The sequence below is a fragment of the Hordeum vulgare genome, chromosome 3H (assembly GCF_904849725.1).
Source record: "Hordeum vulgare subsp. vulgare chromosome 3H, MorexV3_pseudomolecules_assembly, whole genome shotgun sequence".
NCBI lineage: Eukaryota > Viridiplantae > Streptophyta > Magnoliopsida > Poales > Poaceae > Hordeum > Hordeum vulgare.
The window spans coordinates 353,221,590-353,241,960 of NC_058520.1; positions in this window are offsets into that span (position 1 = coordinate 353,221,590).

The window sequence follows — 20,371 nt, forward strand, 5'->3', positions numbered from 1 at the left end:
CTGATGAACCTGCTCAAAGCCGCTAGGCAACCTGTGAGCCGTTGAACATCGTGTATTCTGACCGGCCTCTCCATTCGGACAATGGTCCCGATCTTTTCGGGGTTGACATCGATCCCTCGTTCGGAAACGAAGAAACCGAGTAACTTTCCGCTGGGAACGCCGAATGAACATTTGGCGGGGTTGAGCTTGATATTGTACCTACGAAGGTTGGCGAATGTTTCTGCCAAGTCAGTCAGCAGGTCGGAACCTTTGCGTGACTTGACTACGATATCATCCATATACGCCTCCACATTCCGACCGATCTGATCGAGGAGACAATTTTGGATCATGCGCATAAAGGTAGCTCCTGCGTTCTTCAGACCGAACGGCATAGTGATGTAGCGGAAGCACCCGAATGGGGTGATGAAGGCTGTTTTTAACTCATCGAGACCATACAGACGGATCTGATGATAGCCCGAGTAGGCATCGAGAAATGACAAACGCTCGCAACCCGCAGTCGAATCGACAATTTGATCTATGCGGGGGGAGCGGAAAATGGTCTTTCGGGCAGACCTTATTGAGATGCTTGAAGTCGATGCACATTCGGAGCGACTTGTCCTTCTTGGGCACCATGACAACATTGCGAGCCACTCGGAGTGGTGAAGCTTGCGAATGAAGTTGGCTGCCAGCAGCTTGGCCACCTCTTCACCGATTGCCTTCCTCTTGTGTGCAGCGGACCGGCGCACGCGCTCTCGGACAGGCCGAGCCGTGGAATCCACGTGCAGTCGGTGCTCAGACAACTCCCTGGGTACACCTGGCATGTCGGAGGGTTTCCATGCGAAGATGTCCCAGTTCTCACGGAGGAATTGGGTGAGCTCGGCTTCCTATTTAGGATCGAGGGTGGTGGAGATGTTCGTCGGGGCAGCAGTGGCGTCCGTCGGGTGGATGCTGACCTTCTTCGTCTCTCCCGCCGACTGAAATGCAGATTCTGAAGCTGGCTTCTTCGAGCGCATCTGGTCGGCGGGGTCGGCTATTTTCTTGTACTCGTCCAGCTCGAGGACAGCCATCTGCTGGTCGCCGATTCTTGATCCCTGCTGCAGACACTCTTCAACCCGCTGCCGATTGCCTGTGGTGGTGATCACACCCTTCGGGCCTGGCATCTTCAGCTTCAGGTATACGTAACATGGACGGGCCATGAAGTGCGCATACGTTGGGCGACCCAGGATTGCGTGATAAGCGCTCTGGAAGTCAACCACTTCGAACGTCAGCTTTTCCTTGCGGAAGTTCTTGTCGGAGCCGAAAACGACGTCCAACACGATCTGGCGAGTGATTTGGCCTTCCGTCCTGGGACGACTCCGTGGAACTGCATGCTACTCTCGCTGAGTTTGGACATCGGGATGCCCATCCCCTTGAGGGTGTCGGCGTACATGATGTTCAAGCCGCTGCCGCAATCCATGAGGACTTTGCGCAGTCGGACTCCTTCTACCACCGGGTCGACAAGCAGGCCTGTCTCCCCGGGGTGGGTACATGTGCCGGATGATCCGACTGGTCGAAGGTGATCGCAGTCTGAGACCATTTGAGGAACTTGGGGTTGGTTGGGGTGGCCATCTTCACCTCCCTGTTCACCAGCTTCAGTCGGCTCTTGCTCTCGACGTCAGCAAAGATCATCAGGGTTGCATGGACTTGGGGGAACAGATCCTCCTTATCCTCCTCATCCTGTTCATGGTCCTTCTCACTCGGTTGCCCTTCGCTGAACCCCTGGATCAGGAGGCGACACTGTCGAGTGGTATGCTTCGCATATATGGGGTTGCCTTCTTCATGCATCTTCGTATGAACCGGACATGGCTGGTCCAGGATGGGGTTATTGAACTGCTTCTTCTTGGGGGTGAACTGAGCCTTCCCTTTGCCCTTGAACTTGGCATTGGTTACGGCTGCAGCTTCTGCTTGCGGAGCGGTCGGAGCTTTCTGCTTCTGCTTCCGAGTGTTGCCCCCATCGCCATCAGCGACTGTTTTGTGCTTGCCGCTTCGGATGCGGTCCTCTTCTTCACCATTTGCATAGCGTGTTGCTATCTCCATCATCTTGCTCATGGAGATGTCGCCTATTCGGCCGAACTTCAGGTACAGATCCCTGTACCGCACGCCTGCCTTGAAGGCGCAGACTGCTTGATGCTCGGTGACGTTCTCGACCGTGTGATAGAGAGTTGTCCAGTGCTGGATGAAGTCACGCAGGGGCTCATTCTGCTTCTGGACGCAGTGCTGGAGCTCCACAAGGCCAGCAGGGCGCTTGCACGTCCCTTCGAAAGTCCTGATGAACACTCGGGCCAGATCTGCCCAACTGTAGATGCTTGAGGGGGCCAACTGGTTCAGCCACGCTCGCGCCGAGCCGTCGAGCATCAGAGGGAGGTGCTTCATGGCGACATGGTCGTCCCCTCCTCCGATCTGGACTGCCACTCGGTAGTCATCCAGCCACGTTTCTGGCTTGGACTCTCCTGTGAACTTGCTAATTCCCGTCGCCAATCGGAAGTTGGGAGGGATGTCAGCCGAACGGATGGCTCGACTGAAACACTCGGGGCCAGAAACGGTGGCCCTGCTTCCACTCGGACGGTCGATATAGCGACCATCGCGGTGGGCCCGACCTCTGTCGACCCTCCGGTGGGTCGTAAGTGTCACCGACTGAACGCCGATCATCATGATGTCGGGGCCCGTAGGGCCCACCCCGCGGAGGGGTGCGTGAACTGCGGCGATCTTCGTGATTTATGGAACGGTGCCTCCTCCGTGCTACTGATGGGAACCTGGGCTGTGAACCGACCGATGCGTATTCGCGTGGACGGAACTATTATAGATCCGGTTGTGTGACTGGGAGACCGCCGAATTCTGCTGCTGCGCCGTGTGCAACAGGGCTCGGATCTGCTCGATCCCCCTTCCTACCTCTGAATCAGTCGGCTGGAGGTAATCGGCTATGTTGGCAGCTGCAGCCAAGTTGAGGAGGGGCGTGCGGAACAGCTCCACGTTGCTCCGTCGAGTGTGCCGACTAGCAGAACGGCGAGGTGGACGACGCGCGCTGGACGCTTCGCCGATCTCGTGCTCGTTCCGGCCAGCTTGACGAGGATCTTCATGGGAATTGGCCATATGTACTTCTGCTGCAGGCCCGTGACCCGCGTACTCGGAAGGAAACTCAGTCGGAACCGAGCCCGAGCGCTGGGACAGCGGGGCAACCAAAACTGACTCTAGAACCGCCACTTGTGAAGATGTGTTCTGGCGCGCCTGGGCGTGTTGCACGCAATGCTGGAGCCGCGGACGGCAGGACCGCTTGACGCGGCGCGTGACGACGGTTTAGGTCGACACCGGAGCCGACTGCTGGAGAAGAAGAATGCCGCGGGCGCCGGCACGGAAGTGCGTAGCCCCGCGATGGGGAAGCGCCTCGACGTCGAGGGGCGCATCCCGAAGCCACGCCGAATCATCGACGATGAAGGAGAGAGCGCCGAAGAAGATCTGGTGACCCATGCTCGAATCTCCACCGGACGACATGACGAAAGGAAGTAGTCGCAAACTCACCGGAAGTCGCTTAGACGCCTGCCCCACGGTGAGCGCCAACTGTGGTGGGTATAAGCCTGACAGTAGATGTGTAGGGTACGAAAAGGATGGGCAGAGTCCCAGCTACGGCGAGGATGTATGAGTTCGGTCCCCTCTGCGGTGGAGGTAATAACCCAACGTCTCAGTGCTCAGGGAGCTTTGTTGTCGAGTGGAATAGGGAATACAATGAATTGCTAACTCCTCTACCAGTGGGGGAGGGCGGCTTATATAGAGTGCGCTGCCCTCCACAACGATTCCGGTACAGGAGTGGAGTAGTGGGGATTGAATGCGTACGTTACAGGTAACGTATACTCTAAATGCCAATGAATGCACCCGGAAACGTACATCCGTTTCCCTCCAGAGAGGTTACGATGTACCGAGTGTAGCCAGTCGGTTAGCTTGGTATCCTCCGAATGCTAGTCTCCGACTGGATGGTTGAGGACCTGTTACCGACTGGATGATTGGGACTCCTTAATTCAGTCGGGACTGACTAAGGGCCTTGTCCTTTGTGAGGGGTAGTCCTTGGGTAGGACCTACATGACAGGCCTATGACCCTACCCTAGGACTATGACCCCATCACTACTCATCAGAGGCTTGCAAGCTTCCTATACATTATTTTTCTAGGCCTCCGGAATTCATTTCACATCACAAGCATACTTCACAAGTCATGCAGGACTGTGAACGTACGGATACTACCATACTATCCTTGCACTCACAGCTCAGGCATCCACATAGAACATCTCATAAAGATTACCTCCATGGCCTGGGAGCTCAACCTGCGGATCAGGAAACACTCTAGCCTGAGATCCCTGGGATCCATAAGGACACGGATGTGGCCTTGGTCCCCTGACTGGTGGTAGTCGGGGTCCCCGAAGAGTGGTGACTCCTCCTATAGCTGGCCAGTCAACATGGGCCTGAAGATGGGTCCTAACAGGGCTCAGCATCTCCATATCTCCATACCCTGTCTGGACTACCGGTGCCAGCTGCGTCAAAGCCGTCCACAGACGGGCACGTGTGGCATAAAGCTCCATGCGGAGAGCATGAGCATCCTTGTCTCTGTTCTCTAGCATCTCAGCAGTGGACTGCAGTAGCGGATCCTCCATAGAGGAATAAAAATAGACCCCGCTGAGGTATTCCCGTTCACCAGGCTGAGAGGCAGGAACATAGCAGAACTCTGAATTCTGCAGCAGTGCTTGCCTTGCCCTCATAATGGTCAGCATTGAATAGGCAGCATCTTGTACTACCATGTCAACAGTGACTCCCAATCCATAGGACCAATGGATTGGCTCCTCAGCTCCAGGGCAGTCTGGGAATACCCTAACAGTGCAGATATACTTGCTCTAGTTGAAGTCTCGGTACTGTTCCTCCACTGTGTACTCTGGGTACCAACGGTAACCGCACACCAACATCACCCTGACCAACATGGCCGTATGACCCGGCACATCAATGCACCTGGTCAGACGAACCATCTGACGAGAAGGACGGCCACGCATCTGAAAATAGATAGTAATGCAAAAGCATTAGAGCTCTGAATGAAAAATTGGGCAGCATAACGGCTGTAAATGCTCAAAAACAAATTTTCAGACAACCCAAGATAGAATAGCGTAACCACTCAACTATCAGGTTCAATTCTCTGATCATCAAACTTACTTCCTTCTTCCTAGGGATAAAATAAACCCAATATAACTCACGACCTGTAGTCTTATAATCTACCGATCAGAAACACGATCCTAGAAGAAGATGAGTAACCTAGTCCTTAATTCCCGCAGAAAAGACGAGGATGACCAGAATAGAATACTTGAGAAGTGAACAAGAGTTTTACGTTCCCTTCCACAAACAATTCCCTTATATATAACTAAAGCAATTCTAGACTCAACTTCGACTAGTTTGGCTTAGTAGTCCTATAGTCAGTCAGGCTCTGATACCAACGCTGTAGGGACCCCGATCCTAAGTCATAGGAATCCAGTGTGTAACACATCGCATCTCTTTGCGGTCTCACGCTGCAGCCTTACCTTAGCCGGGACCGTTTGCGCCTTTTGACTCGCGTATGCAATTGTGTCGCTAGCAATCCAATGACAAAGAACCCGGATCGACATGTCTAGTCATAAACCAAAGTGGCACTTCCGCACAGGGACATGCATACATGACCCAACAAAGCAGGTGTCGGTCACCAGCGAATGTAGACGAGTCGTAGCAAGCTACAAGAACTCCATTACATCGCGTGACATTTCCCCAAAGGGGACAGACACAACAGCTAAGAAGGACACACGCCGGTCGACCTATGTGTCCGGAACAGTAGCGAGCTACCTTGGCTCATTGGATCACAAAGGGGCATTTCCTTGTAAGGAATGCTACTAAAGTCTACGGCTAGGTAATCGAACCCCATACATATCAAGTACGTCACACGTACGCATGGCATACCGATATGTATAGATACATCGATGGCATCACAACATAACCATAAACATACAAGCTTTATTTAAAAGGCTCGGAAGAGCCACACACATAATATTAGACAGTAAGGGTCTCACGACCAATTATAGCAATCATTCAGTTACAAGCCAGCGGAAGTGTTTAAACTGTCTAAGTACAGACAGGTGAAACTAGAAGGCACATGGCCTGACTATACTACAGACCCAACCTAGGGCCAGATCGTAGCTGGGACACCAGCTACTCGTCGTCGTCGATGTCTAGGAAGAACCCTCCGTTAGGGTCATTAACAACCTCTGCAAAAATTATTAAGGAAACATGAGTACGGAGGTACTCAGCAAGACTTTAGGATAACTATCTACTCATGCAATGTATCAATAAGGAATTGTGGGGTTTCATGCGGAAAGCCAGCATTTGACTCGTCGCTAGACAACTTGCATTTTTGAATAATTTTTGACAACTTGATTTCTCGCACATGAGTCCACTAACACCACAACAATACTATATCGTCGAATTATTCCGTCCCCATACGGAAATGTCGTCCACGGTACTCACGCTTATCTGGACAATTTTATGAGTAGCCATTGAAGTTATCTATAAACAACATATGTCTCCAAGTAGTCCATATCCGCGGACGAGGCTATTCGAATAGATCATAACCCTGCAGGGGTGTACTTCGTCATACACGCTCTCACCACTTATCGCCATGTGCACGTCATGCACCTCGGCAACCTTCAAGCGGAAGCCCAGCGAGGGAGTCGGCCACGACCGTTAACCACACTAGTACCTAGTCCAGGTTTATCGCCTATCTGAGGGTAACCTGCACGGAAGTCCGGCCGAGGTTTCCGCCACGGCCCCAAACGATGTGCGCAGGGTTCCCAAGCCCACCATCCAGGTGCCACTTGGTACACCGTGCCACTGCCTACCGCATCACAGCCCACCTCTCAGGTCAGCACTATGCACGGCCTCCAGCATGACTATAAACACCAGAAACTACTTGCAACTCCTGGACCGAGCACTAAGCGATTAATAAGTCGAGAGGGTCAATTAAGTATCCCAATGTGTGGTAGTATCTAGTCTTGGATTACATACACGGAAATCAGTTCCTAAGGACGGTTCCAATGAAACAACCTGCCATGTACTCCTACATAGCCTTTCACCGGTACCTTTACCAATCAGGTTCAACACACCACCTTTACTTACTGAACACATTCTCACAATTCTGTTCATCTCCCAGATGACAGACCATACACAACTCTAAGCATAGCATGCATAGCAGGATAAGGCACATCATGGCTCAGGCAACTACCAGGTATGCTAGGTTGCAAGGTTCAGCTATTTACTGTGACAAGGACAGGTCATGCAAAGGAAGTGGGTTCAACTATCGTGGCAAAAGCATTTGATCATTTGATCCTAATGCAATAAGTAAGTGCAGGTGCGAGAACATGGGATTTATCAGGATGATCAAAATGGTTGCTTGCCTTGTTGCTCAGAGGAGGGACAATATCCGTCGGTCGGATATTCCGTGGAATCCGGAGGAGCGGAGCCTACCGAAAGAAATGACAACAATCAATAACAATCATATGCAACAAGATGATGCATGAGCATGGCATGAGGATGCAAGGTGGTTTGCTAATATAGCTAACATTTGTTAGGCTTGAAGTTTATTTGAATCAGATTCAAATATCACTTCAAACGAGGTATTCTCGAATACCATTTTAATTGATTCGACCTGATGCTCAGATCAACTTGTTTTTAACATCATGGAAATGACATGTTAAGTTGCTGGTTTGTGATTGAACAATGTTTGATCATAGTATTTGAAGTGGAATTCAAATGATTTTTCAAATTCCATCTCCATAGTATTTATAAAATTTAACTTATACATTATTCTACATGTTTGGTCCAGTAACATTTTCAAACATGTTTGAAAATTACATATTCAGATTCCTTGGATTTTTCTGATACTCTTTCATATATAAATTATTTTCATTGGAGTTACAAATTAATTTCTATGATTTTTAGAAGTTTTGGCATTTTTCTGGAATTGTTCTAAATCAGAAATCCACTTATTGCGTCAGCCCTACGTCATCATGGCGTCAGCCGTCGGCTAACCTGATCAGGTCAAACCTGACAGGGGGGACCCACTGGTCAGTGTCTGAGGAGCTAATCCCGCGCTAACCAGCCCCTAAGTGGGTTTGACTTGGCCTGGGGTCGACTGTCAGCGAGTGATTAGGCCGGCCACGTCGTTCCCCGCCGGAGTCTGACCAGCGGCGACCAGATCCGCGGCAGAACTTCGCCGGAGACGCGCTAACTCGTGTTGTGGTGCTCGGAAACGGTTGCTGAGAACACTGGGATGATCCCAAGGCTCGGCCTCATCCAGCACTGGCCTCAGGGAGGGCTATGGGTGGCCGGAGCAAGCCGGCGACGAGCCGAGGCGGCTGCCGGAGCTCGGGTTCGTTGGTCCAGTGAGTAAGGGGCACGAAACCGAGGCGAAGAAGAGGGGAAGTGATCGTAGGCTCACGATGGAGGTGAAGCTAGGCTGAGACTGCTCGGGGAGGGGCTGTAGCCGGCGATCCACCGTCGATTTGCCGGCGGCCGAAGGTTGAAGACGATGGCGCTGGGGGCGTTGGAGGGCTCGGGGAGGCTTCGGACTTTGCAGGGAGAACCATCTCGTCGAGGCGGAGCTACTCGACTACTCGGGAGGAAGTTCCTGTGGCTAGGGGCATGGCAGCTCGAGCTCGAGCTCTTGGCAATGGCGGCAGGAGGAGGGAGGAGAGAACCCGAGAGGAGGGGGGAACTGGAGCACGGGAACGGATAGGCACGCGCTTGGGGAGGATAACCCTATTGTCGCGCTGTCCTGGGAGGCACCGGAGGTCGCCACGGCGAAGCAGGAGGTGGAGGAGCCGCCGTGGTCGATTTCTCCTCTGGCAGAAGGCAGAGGAAGAAGACGACCCTGCCCCTGATGGGATGGGCCTCCTCAGGCGACAAGTAGGTTTTTTCCCCATTCCTTCTATTTTGTTTCTGTTTTATTTATTGACATTGCTTTCCATTTATTTTGGCTTCACAAGCAAACTATAAATAGTTTGAAAAATGATGGGGTGTTAGTTGGAATATTTCCAATCACCCATAAAGTTTTCAGCATTTTTGGAAACTATAAATTTTTGAATTCAAATTTAAAACTTGAGACCAGTAGTCTTTTGCATTTATTTAAAATGCCAAATGTATCAATAAAATGGTTTTCTTCATTGCTTATTTGTTTTCAAGAATTATCAGAAAAGTTGAACTTTTCTTGAGGCCATTTTGGGTTCATTGATTTGAATAAGTTTATGATTCCTTTGAATTTGAGAAGTGGCTAGGGTTTTTGAGTTTTCCTTCTCCACTTGCTTTGTTCTTGTTGAAATTTTCTTAGATGCAATGCAAAGAAGATATGAGCACAATGCTAACTTGATTAGGGTTTCAGGGATGTGACACAAAGATAAATTCATTGGGTTGCCTCTCAACAAGCGCTATTGTTTAACGCCCTTAGGTAGGCATAAGGCGATAGAATCAAGTATTGTCATCTTTGGTGCTCAAATCATAAGTAGCCCTCATCATGGATTCATAAGGCAATCTTATTTTCTTTCTAGAAAAGTGTTCCATGCCCTTCTTTAATGGAAATTGAAATCTAATATTCCCTTCCTTCATATCGATGACAGCACCAATAGTCCTAAGGAAAAGTCTACCTAGAATGATAGGAAATGTCGGATTGCAATCAATATCAAGCACAATGAAATCTACGGGTACATAGTTCCTATTTGCAATAATAAGAACATCATTGATCCTTCCCATAGGTTTCTTAATAGTAGAATCCGCAAGATGCAAATTAAGACAACACTCATCAATCTCATTGAAGCCTAGAACATCACATAAAGACTTTGGAATAGCGGAAACACTAGCACCCAAATCACACAAAGCATTGCATTCATAGTTTTTAATCTTGATTTTGATAGTAGGTTCCCACTCATCATGAAGTTTTCTAGGAATAGATATCTCCAAGTCAAGTTTCTCTTCAAGAAATTTCATCATAGCATCAACGATATGATCGGTAAATGCCTTATTTTGGCTATAAGCATGTGGAGAGTTTAGCATGGATTGCATCAAGGAAATACATTCAATCAAAGAGCAACTATCATAATTGAATTCCTTGAAATCCAAAGTAGTAATTTCATCACTACTCAAAGTTTTGATATCCTCTACTCCACTTTCAGTGCTTTCAGCATCAAGATAAATAGACTCCGAATCATTGGGGCGTTTTTCAACCAAAGTGGATTGGATTGACATTAGAAAACAAGGATTCAATAGGAGTCACACCAAGCACTTTAAGATCTTCGTGATTCTCATCACGAGAACACGCCTTTTTAAGCCATTCCTGTCCAGCACGAATTTGGGTGGTTCTTTCTTTACTCTCATTCATGGAAACACACATAGATTTCAAAGTTTAATCCATATTAATCTTGGGAGGAGCACATCTCAATTTCAAAGCATCAATATCAAGAGCCATTCTATCAACGGTCCTAGCCAAGTCATCAATTTTGAGCAGTTTTTCTTCTATGGACGCATTGAAAATCTTTTGCGAGTTGATAAACTCTTTAATATTACTCTCAAGATCAGAGGGTAATTTATTGTAATTTCCATGAGCATTGTTGTAGGAATTGCCAAAGTTATTAGAGGGATTACTAGGAAAAGGCCTAGGAATAAAGTTACCTCTATAAGCATTGTTGTTGCCAAAATTATACCTACCAACAAAATTAACATCCAAGCTTTCATTGCTATTCTCAATCAAGGAAGACAAAGGCATATCATTTGGATCTAAAGGAGCACTTTTACTAGCAAACAATTTCATTAACTCATCCATCTTAGCACTCAAAGAGTTAATTTCTTCTATAGAATGCACTTTTTTACTAGTAGGTGACCTTTCAGTGTGCCATTGAGAATAGTTTGTCATGATGTTATCTAGGATTTTTGTGGCTTATCCTAGTGTGATTTCCATGAAAGTTCCACCGGAGGCAGAATCCAAGATATTTCTAGAAGCAAAATTCAAACCAGCATAGAAGATTTGTATAATCATCCAAAGACTCAGACCATGAGCGGGACAATTTCTAATCATCAATTTCATTCTCTCCCAAGATTGTGCAACATGTTCATGATCTAGTTGCTTAAAATTCATGATATCATTACAGAGAGAGATAATCTTAGCCGGTGGAAAATACTTGGAAATATAACCATCTTTACACTTGTTCCAAGAATCAATACTATTTTTCGGTAAAGATGAAAACCAAGTTTTTGCTCGATCTCGTAATGAGAACGGAAATAGCTTCAATTTAATCAGATCATTATCCACATCTTTCTTCTTTTGCATATCGCATAACTCAATGAAGGTATTAAGATGGGATGCGACATCTTCACTAGGAAGGCCGGAAAATTGCTCTATCATAATGAGATTCAGTAAGGCAGCATTGATTTCATATGATTCCGCACTAGTGGCGGGAGCAATCGAAGTACTAATAAAATCATTATTATTAGTATTCGAGAAGTCACACAATTTGGTGTTTTCGGTCATGGTGACTTAGCAAGCAGACAAGCACACAAGCGAACACAAAGCAAGTGAAAGACAGGGCGAATGAAAAAGGCAAATATTTTTGTAAATTTTGTTTTTTTAGAAGTGGGGGAGAGGAAAACGAGAGGCAAAAGGCAAATAATGTAAACACAAGAGATGAGTTTGCGATAGTTACTTGGATATGCTTCACTTTGAATACTCCCCGGCAACTGTGCCAGAAATCCTTCTTGCTACCTCTTGAGATTGCGTTGGTTTTTCCCTTGAAGAGGAAAGCGTGATCCAGCATAGTAGGAGTAAGTATTTCCCTCAGCTTGAGAACCAAGGTATCAATCCAGTAGGAGTATCAAGATGAGGCACCAATGTACCTGCGCAAAAACAAACAAACTTGCACCCAACGCTATAAAGGGGTTATCAATCCCTTCACGATTATTTGCAACGTGAAATCTGAAGGTGAAAAGTGCAACAAAGTAATTGTGGAGATCTGAAAATATGATGTGAAGTAAACCCGGGGGCCATAGTGTTCACTGGAGGCTTATCTCATGATAGCAAGTATTACGGTGGGTGAACGAATTACTGTCGAGCAATTGATAGAATCGCGCAAAGTCATGACGATATCTAGTGTATTGAGTTCATAACAAACAGAGTAACGCCTTAAGCAAGATGACATGATGTAGAGGGATAGATTCATGCAATATGATATAAACCCATCTTTTTACCCTTGATGGCAACAACACAATGCGTGCCTCGCTACCCCTTCTGTCACTAGGTGAGGACACCGCACGGTATGAACCCAAAACCAAGCACTTCTCCCATTGCAAGAATTATAGATCAAGTTGGCCAAATGAAACCCACAACTCGAAGAGAATTACAAGGATACGAAGTCATGCATATAAGAGATCAGAGGAGACTCAAATAATATTCATAGATAATCTGATCATAAATCCACAATTCATCGGATCCCGACAAACACACCGCAAAAGAAGGTTACATCTGATAGATCTCCATGAAGATCATGGAGAACTTTGTATTGAAGATCTAAGAGAGAAAAGAAGCCATCTAGCTACTAGCTATGGACCCGAAGTTCTGTGGTGAACTACTCACGCATCATCGGAGAGGCAATGGTGTTGATGAAGAAGCCCTCCGTGTCCGAATCCCCCTCCGACAGGGCACCAGAACGTGCCCCAGATGGGATCTTGCGGAGACAGAAGCTTGCGGCGGCGGAAAAGAATTTCGTGGCTCTCTGTGGTGGTTTTGGATTTTTAGAGAATTTATAGGCGAAAGAGTTAGGGAAAAGGAGCTACAGGGGCCCCACAAGCCTGCTAGGCGCCCCCCAGGCCGCGGCTAGGGGGCTTGTGACCTCCCCGAGGTCATTTGCCTTGGTTCTCAAGTCCCCTGCATATCTTCTGTTATGAAAAAAATCCTCCCGCGGGTTATATTCCGTTTGGACTCCGTTTAATATTCTTCTGTGAAAAAGGTCAAAAACACAGAAAAAACAGAAACTGGCACTTCGCACTGAGTTAATAGGTTAGTCCCAAAAAAGATATAAAATAGCATATTCATGCATATAAAACATCCAGAGTTGACAAGATAATAGCATGGAACCATCAAAAATTATAGATACGTTGGAGACGTATCAACAGGTTGTCTAGTTTCCAGCGCTTAGCGGGTTTGAGGGACTTATAGATTTGTATCATAACTAATGAGAGAGAGAGAGGAGTCGCAAAATAGAGCTAGGTGGAGACTTATAGATAATGCATGCACTCGCGACTGTACCTTGGACTGTATTGCGGAAGACGTATGATGGCGCATTAGGTGGTCTGACAACCATTTTTATAGAGCTAGAGCGCTATGCCCGCAACGTAAAAACACAATATCACCCGCAATATCGCTCCCATGCCCGTAATAGCGGGTCATCATGACAAAGCCGCTATATCATAGCGCAACCCAAAAGGCATAACGCTAGGGCCGCGCTACCGCAATAGTGGCTGCAATAGCGGAGATAGCAACCACTATTTAAAATCTTGCATACCATGCACGTGGGGCTTGTTTTAGGCTGTACAGTGCCTTATCGAGCTTGTTTACATGATTGGGAAACTTGGGATCCTCGAACCCAAGGGGTTGCTTGACATATACCAACTCCTAAAGAGGACCATTAATAAATGAACTCTTCACATCCATTTGTTGCAATTTGGAATCATGATGACACGCATATTCAAGCAACATGCGAATAGATTCAAGGCGAGCGACGGGAGCAAAGGTTTCACCATAATAGATGCACTTGACTTCGAAGTAGCCTTGTGTTTAATCTTGCCTTATTATCAATGAATAATTTGTTCACATCTTGAAGATCCATTTTGTTCCAATGACATTGTGATTCTCCTTTGGTCTTGGCACCAATTTCCACCACCTTGTTGCGCTTGAAGTTTGTGAGTTCATCGTGCATGGATTCAAGCCAATCCGTTTCCTCGAGCACCTCTTGTACCTTTAGGGGTTCAATACAATAAACAAACATGTTATGCTCACAAATTTTATTTAATTGTTGATGAGTGCTTACCCCTTTACTCAGGCTTCCGTAGACATTTTCCAAAACATGTTGGTAATTCTTAAGCTTGGAAGCGATCTTGGCAGCTCATCATTCTAAGAACTCCTCCTTGGAAGGTTGAGGAGCACCATCTTGGCAATATTGAGCGCCCTCGTGAGCTTGCTCTTGATCTTGAGCTTACTCGGGGGTATGAAATTGATCTTGGACATCTCTTAGTGAGTCACCATCATCATGAGGCTCATCTTGCCTTGTATCTTGTTCACTAGATTGCGGGCCTTCACTTTGTTCTTCGAAAGCTGATGGTTCCACTTGAGTGGAACATTGTCCTTCTCCTTCAGCCACAAGGGGTTCCTCAATGGGTAGGAAGTGTCCCACACCCATTCTTCTTATGGCCATTATTTTCATCAAACTTCACGTTACATGTCTCCTCAATGAGTCCATTGGACTTGTTGAGGGCATGGTAAGCATGAGAGATTGTAGAATAACCAACAAACATGCCCTCTTGAGATCTATGTTCAAATTTAGAAAAATGAGCACCTTTCTTGAGAATGAAACACTTACAACCAAACACCCGGAAGTACTTGAGGTTGGGCTTCTTACCGGTAAGAATTTCATATGGAGTCTTATTCAAGCCTTTGTGGAGCTAGAGCCGATTAGATGCATGACATGCGGTGTTGATAGCTTCCTTATATGGAGGTTTGAGTTCCGCCATCATGGTTCTTGCCACAATCATTAACGTTCGGTTCTTCCTCTACGCAAGACCGTTTTGTTGACGATATATGGTGTAGAGTATTGATGCTTGATCCTCTCACCACTGAGAAACTCATCCAAGGTCTACTTCTTGATCTCGGTGCCGTTGTCACTTCTAATCATCAATATATTTACCTCATGTTGGCGTTGAGCTTAATTTGCAAAGTCGATGACGGTTTGTTCGGTCTCACTCTTCCTCTTGAACAAGTATACCCAAGTATGGGCTTCATTGTCCTCTTTTATTTTTTGTAAAGTCCGGAGACTCATCCCAACTTGTGAGGGAATTGTACCTTCCATTATCCTTTTTCTCACACGGGGAATGCTCTAATAATGCAAATCATCACACTTTTATTTCCTTACAACTCAAAAGATTACGACTCGATATCTAGAACAAAGTATGACTCTACAAGCCATATGGAAGTGATGGTGCGTGTTATAAAAACGGGAAGGTGGTGTTGCATGACAATATATCTCGGAAGGGCTATGAAAATGCCATAATAGGTAGGTATGGTGGCTGCTTTGAGGAAAATATACGGTGGTTGTTTTGAGGGAAATATATAGTGGTTGTTTTGAGGAAGGTGGGTTTAATGTACCGGCGAAAGTTGCACGGTACTAGAGAGGCTAGCAAAGGTGGAAGGGCGAGAGTGCGTATAATCCATGAACTCAACAGTAGTCATAAAGAACTCACATACTTATTGCAGAAGCCTATTAGTTATCAAAGCAAAGTATTAGACGCATTCTCCAAGGAGAAGGGTTGGTAGGAGTTAACCATCGCGCGATCCTGACCTCCACACAAAGGTTGACAATCATTAAACAACTCATGCTCCGACTTCATCACATAACGGTTCACCATATGTGCATGCTACGGGAATCACAAGCTTCAACACAAGTATTTTTTTCTAGTTCACAATTACTTACTAGCATGACCCTCATATCACCATCCTCACATCTCAAAACTATATGCAAGGAATCAAACTTCTCATCATATTCAATGCACTTAATATGAAAGTTTTTATTATATCCCTCTTGGATGCCTATTATATTAGGACTAAATGTTGGAAATATGCCCTAGAGGCAATGATAAATAGTTATTATTATATTTCCTGTTTAAATATAATCGTTTATTATCCATGCTATAATTGTATTGGATGAAAACATAGATACATGTGTGGATACATAGACAAAACAATGTCCCTAGCAAGCCTCTAGTTGGCTAGCCAGTTGTTCAATGATAGTCAAGGTTTTCTGACTATATGCAAGTGTTGTCACTTGATAACTGGATGACATCATTAGGAGAATCATGTGATGGGATAGACCCAAACTATGAACGTTGCATATTGATCATGTCGTTTTATTGCTATTGTTTTCTGCGTGTCAAGTATTTATTCCTATGACCATGAGATCATATAACTCACTGGCACCGGAGGAATACCTTGTGTGTATCAAATGTCACAACGTAACTGGGTGACTATAAAGGTGCTCTAAAGGTATCTCCGAAGGTGTCCGTTGAGTTAGTATGGATCAAGACTAGGATTTGTCACTCCGTGTGACAGAGAGGTATCTCAGGGACCACTCGGTAATACAACATGACACACAAGCCTTGCAAGAAATGTAACTAAGTGTAGGTCACAGGATCTTGTATTACGGAACGAGTAAAGAGACTTGCCGGTAACGAGATTGAAATAGGTATGCGGATACCAACGATCGAATCTCAGGCAAGTAACATACCGAAGGACAAAGGGAATGACATACGGGATTATATGAATCCTTGACACTGAGGTTCAACCGATAAGATCTTCGGAGAATATGTAGGATCCAATATGGGCATCCAGGTCCCGCTATTGTATATTGAACGAGGAGTCTCTCGTGTCATGTCTACATAGTTCTCGAACCCGCAGGGTCTGCAGACTTAAGGTTCGATGATGTTTTAGTATAGTTGAGTTATATGTGTGGTTACTGAATGTTGTTCGGAGTCCCGGATGAGATCACGGACGTCACGATGGTTTCCGGAATGGTACGGAAACAAGGATTGATATATAGGATGGTTTCATTTGGTCATCAAAAAGTTTTGGGCAATTCCGGCAATGTACAGGGAGTGACGAATGGGTTCGGGGTGTTTACCGGGAGGGGCCCACCCACCCGGGAGTGAGCCCAAGTCCCTAGGGTGGCGCACCAAGTCCTTATTGGGCTGGTGGAGTCAGCCCAAGAAGGATATGGCTCCAAATGTAAAATACCAAAGAAAAAGAAGAAGAAAAAGGAAAGAGGGAGGTGGCAAGTAAGACGAGGACTCCTCCTTCCAAAACCGAATTGGAGGAGGAGTCTTCCTCCTCCCTTGCGTCCGGCGCACCTTGGGGCCCTTGGTCCCCAAGGCTAGCCCCTCCCCTCCTCCTATATATATTGGTGGTTTAGGGATTTTTGAGACACAACTTTGCCACGTGCAACTCAAGGCGATTCCACATAATTTTACCTCTAGATCGGATTTCTACGGAGCTCGGGCGGATCCCTGCAGGAGTAGATCGTCAGCACCATCGGAGCATCGTCTCGCTGCCGGAGAACTCATCTAGTTCCCCATATTCCTTGCTGGATCAAGAAGGCCGAGATCATTGTCGAGCTGTACGTGTGCTGAACGCGGAGGTGTCGTCCGTTCGGCGCTAGATCGGAACCGTTCGTGGGACGGATCGTGGGACGACGGTTATTTGAATCACGAAGTTGTACCACTACATCAACCACATTTCTTAACTCTTACCTCTGAGTGATCTACAAGGGTACGTAAAACTAATCTCCTCTCGTATTTGGACATCACCATGATAGGTCTTCGTGTGTGTAGGAAATTTTTTGTTTCACATGCAACGTTCCCAACAGTGGCATCATGAGCTAGGTTCATGCGTAGATGTTATCTTGAGTAGAACACAAAAGGTTTTGTGGACGGTGATGTTCGATTTGCTGCCCTCCTTAGTCTTTTCTTGATTCAGCAGTATTGTTGGATTGAAGCGGCCCGGACCGACATAACTCGTACGCTTACGAGAGACTGGTTTCATCGGTTAACATGCAACCTCGTTGCATAAAGATGACTGGCAGGTGTCGGTTTCTTCAACTTTAGTTGAATTGGTTTTGACCGAGGCAGTCCTTGGAGAGAGGTTAATTAGAAATTTTCACATCTCCGTTGTGGTTTTTGTGTAAGTAAGATGCGATCATACTAGATACCCATAGCAGCCACGTAAAACATGCAACAAGAAATTAGAGGACGTCTAACTTATTTTTGTAGGGTATGCTTGTGATGTGATATGGCCAATGACGTGATGTGATATATTGGATGTATGAGATGATCATGTTGTAATAGTTAATATCGACTTGCACGTCGATGCTACGGCAACCGGCAGGAGCCATAGGGTTGTCTTTAAACTAATGTTTGTGTTTGCAGATGCGTTTACTATATTGCTAGGTCGTAGCTTTAGTAGTAATAGCATAGATAGCACGATAACCTCGATGGCAACATGTTGATGGAGATCATGATGATGGAGATCATGGTGTGGTGTCGGTGACAAGAAGATCATGTCGGTGCTTAAGTGATGGAGATCAAGAAGCACAAGATGATGGCCATATCATGTCACTTACGAATTGCATGTGATGTTAATCCTTTTATGCACCTTATCTTGCTTAGAACAATGGTAGCATTATAAGGTGATCTCTCACTAAAATTTGAAGACGAAATTGTGTTCACCCCGACTGGGCACCGTTGCGACAGTTCGTCGTTTCGAGACCCCACGTGATGATCGGCTGTGATAGACTCAACGTTCACATACAACGGGTGCAAAATAGCTGCACACGCGGAACACTCGGGTTAAACTTGATGAGCCTAGCATGTGTAGACATGGCCTCAGAACACATGAGACTGAAAGGTCGAGCATTAATCGTATAGTTGATATGATTAGCATAGGGTTGCTTGCCACTGAAACTATTCTCAACTCACGTGATGATCGCATTTGAATTAGTGAATTTGGATCATGAACCACTCAAATGACTAAAGAGATGTACTTTTTGAGTGGAAGTTTATCAAGTAATTTGATTAGTGATACGTCTCCAACGTATCTATAATTTTTGATGGTTCCATGCTATTATCTTGTCAAACTTCGGATGTCTTGTATGCCTTTTATATCTTTTTTGGGACTAACTTATTAACTCAGTGCCAGTTCCTGTTTTTCCGTGTTTTTGACCCTTTTCACAGGAGGATTTTAAGTGGTGTCCAAACAGAATAAAACTTCCGAAAAGATTTTTCCGGAACAGAATATACGCATGACACTTGAGAACCAAGGCAGGGGCCACCAGGGGACCCCACAAGCCCCCTAGGCGCAGCTAGGGGGGTCCGCACCTAGCAGGCTTGTGGGCCCCTGTGGCTCGTCTACGCTACCACTTCCGCCTGTAAATTCAGAAAAAATCCAAAACTGCAAGAGCGATCCACGAAAATACTTTTCTGCCGCCGCAAGCTTTTGTCTGCGCAAGATCCCATCTGGGGCACGTTCTGGTGCCCTTCCGGAGGGGGGATTCGCATACGGAGGGCTTCTTCATCAACACCATGACCTCTCCGATGATGCATGAGTAGTTCACCATAGACCTTCGGGTCCATAGCTAGTAGCTAGATGGCTTCTTCACTCTCTTGGATCTTCAATACAAAGTTCTCCATGATCTTCATGGAGATCTATCCGATGTAATCTTCTTTGCGGTGTGTTTTTCGAGATCCGATGAATTGTGGATTTATGATCAGATTATCTATGAATCTTATTTGAGTTTCTTCTGATCTCTTATATGCATGATTTCATATCCTTGTAATTCTCTTCGAGTTGTGGGTTTTGTTTGGCCAACTTGATCTATGATTCTTGCAATGGGAGAAGTGCTTGGTTTTGGGTTCATACCATGCGCTGACCTCTCCAAGTGACAGAAGGGGCAGCAAGGCACGCATCGTGTTGTTGCCATCAAGGGTAAAAAGATGGGGTTTTCATCATTGGTTTGAGTTTATCCCTCTACATCATGTCATCTTGCTTAAGGTGTTACTCTGTCCGTCATGAACTCAATACACTAGATGCATGCTGGATAGCGGTCGATGTGTGGAGTAATAGTAGTAGATGCAGAAAGTATCGGTCTACTTGTCTCGGAAGTGGTGCCTATATGTATGATCATTGCCTTAGATATCGTCATGACTTTGCGTAGTTCTATCAATTGCTCGACAGTAATTTGTTCACCCACCGTATTATTTGCTATTTTGAGAGAAGCCTCTGGTGAACACTATGGCCCCGGGTCTACTTCACATCATATTTTCAGCCGTACACTTTTTCTTCGTTGCACTTTCCGCCTTCTGATCTCACTTTGCAATCAATCTTGAAGGGATTGACAACCCCTTGATAGCATTGGGTGCAAGATCTTTTGTGTTTGTGCACGTACTTTGGACTTGACGTGATTCTCCTACTGGATTGATGCCTTGGTTCTCAAACTGAGGGAAATAC